The sequence below is a fragment of the Meriones unguiculatus genome, chromosome 5 (genome assembly GCF_030254825.1).
Source record: "Meriones unguiculatus strain TT.TT164.6M chromosome 5, Bangor_MerUng_6.1, whole genome shotgun sequence".
Taxonomy (NCBI): domain Eukaryota; kingdom Metazoa; phylum Chordata; class Mammalia; order Rodentia; family Muridae; genus Meriones; species Meriones unguiculatus.
This window is the reverse complement of record NC_083353.1, coordinates 108,188,968-108,191,478: the sequence shown is the minus strand read 5'-3', so window position 1 is coordinate 108,191,478 and position 2,511 is coordinate 108,188,968.

Here is a 2,511-nt window from a genome sequence, read left to right as displayed (position 1 = left end):
CACAGGATAACCCCACTGTGACACTGTGCCAACATGGCTAGGCCACATGGAGGAAGAAATCACAGAGGGGGGGAAAAACCCACAAGAATGAGGAAAGCCAGGCCATTCTTCTGGGGGCATTCCATTCTCAAAAAGACAAATAAACAGAAAAGTCTAAGACCCTGTGTGGTTCTGGGGATGAGATCTCAGCCAGGGTACCCATGCTGGGTGCCAAGCGAGAAACATAGAAAAAACAAATACACCTCTTTTTCTACCCTTTGAATACCAAGATAAAAATTTCAGCAGTTGCCATTGGACATTGTAGGGACCATAGACCTTGTAGGCCTGTAACCCTTGCCCTGTCCATACATTCTTGCCAAGGCCATCACTATGAGTGTCCCAGGGCACCTCAGGCAGAGAACCAGGCAAAAGTTCATCTGCCTCTGGCCAGGCATAATCTCAAGCCAAAAAGGTAGCACTTTTAAACATGATCATGTCAGGTCATGCTTAAACTGGACCTGTGTGAGGCAAACTGGGATATATAGTTGACCTTCTGGAATGGACTCTTGGTTATTTTTGGCTCATACTGGTATTCCATTGTGAAAATCCTTCTGGCTCATACGGGTCCTTGGTCACACGTTGGGACTATACCTTTAGATTTGTTTGGGGAGGCCTTCTGAGGGCTTTAGGGTTTTACCTCAAAAGCTGCATTGTGTCCTTGTGTTGTTACTGGGCCGACCCATTTGTCAACTCCACACAGACACATGCTGCCTCTTGGAATGTGCCTATTCGTCTACTAGCTTAGAGTTCTAGGAGTCTCAGCAAACAGACTGTGGCCTTGACATGCCCCTGAAGTCTTCACACCACGTGAGTTTGTGTGTATTCAGTCCACACCCCTGTCATGTACATATATCTTACTATTACTTCATATTAATTATCTATATGCTATGTGTGTAGATGTACTTTAAAGAAGTACATTCAGCAAAGGCAAGAGATCTAGAACTATGATTCATTAAGGGGTGGCCCCATCACGAGATGCTTTACATGGATACTATCAGTTCATGTTCACAAAATGTCTTCTACCCTTCTTCCTATCCCTTACTCCTCCTCTCTAAGATACCCTAGTCCTCCCTCCACTACTCACCTCAGCCTCTCTCTCCTCTCAGCTCATCTCCATTCCCTTGGAACTTGCAGCCTTCCTGGCCAAGCAAAGGAACTCCAGGTCCTGACTCTGCCATTCTTCGTGGAGCTGGATTCAGAACCCTACTTAAGAGATCTTCAGAGTCACCCCGTCCCGACCATACCAGCCTATCACCACCACTTTAAGGGTTCCTTTCCTGCAGTTGCTCCAGTACCTGGGGTTCTCTCTCTACACTAATCCACATGAAGGCAGAAAGGCAGAAGATGGATGCAGACAGCAACACAGCAGTTGGACTTCTTAGATCCATCACCTCTGTATGGAGGAGGAAGCTGACCTAAAGTTCTATTTGCAACTCTGTGTTCAGACTCCAGGCAGTCCCCCATTAGGGTAGTGGGTGTGGTAGTGACAGGCCACAAGTTTGAGGAACTCTAGTAGTCTCTTACATGCAGTTCCGGATGCAGCTCCTTGAAGAGTTACAGTCAGAACTAGGAGATCCTTGGGTCAATCCGGGATGGCTGTAAGGCATTTTCACAGGCCTAGCCAGTGTTGATTTGAACAGGGTTGTAGATGTCTATCACTCAAGACTGTGTGCATTTTGGGATTCATGTACAACTGGCCGTATGAAACAATCCAGGGGCCTAAAAGCTGTCATTTCCCAGCACAGCCGCACCGTGCAAGTTTTCCTTTTATTTCAAATGTTCAAAGTTAATTCAGTTAGGGAGCATCTACAGCCCAGAATGAAATGTCCTCATTCTTTTCCTCTACTTCATAGCATCTAGCAGGCAAAATCGGAAGTGTTCCATTGATGTCAAAGACTAGGAAACATATTCATGCAAGTCTATTTCTGTGCTCGCAATTCTGTGCTAACGTGCGAACACCTTGGTGCACACCACATAGAACTAATACGGCAAGTCTCTGCAGAGAAGTGAGTCATTTGTTTTTCTTTTTCATTTTTTTATGTAGTTTTAAGTATTTCATATAGACATCTATGTAAATCAAAGGCAACATTATGTATGCCAATATGGTCTCTATCTATGAAAATCTTGAAATTTTCACAAATCTTTGAATCCGTTTAGTAACTGACAGCATTACCATGTTAGGACTTCCAACCAAAGGACTCCGTTCCTATCTTCACTGTAGGTCTTTGATTTCTTTCACCAACGCTTTGTAGTTTTTCAGAACAAGATCCTCTACATATTTTGTTGGGGTTACATTTGGATATTTATCTTTTTTTTTTTCTTGATGATGTTTCATAACCTACTCGTTACTTTGAAAAATTGCCTTGCTGTCAAACCGCCTTCTAAATATTTATGATTATACCCGTAGATCCAGGCTGCCCTCATCCTTGGTCAGGGAAGTTTCTTAATGCTGCTGGTAACAATTAATTTTGA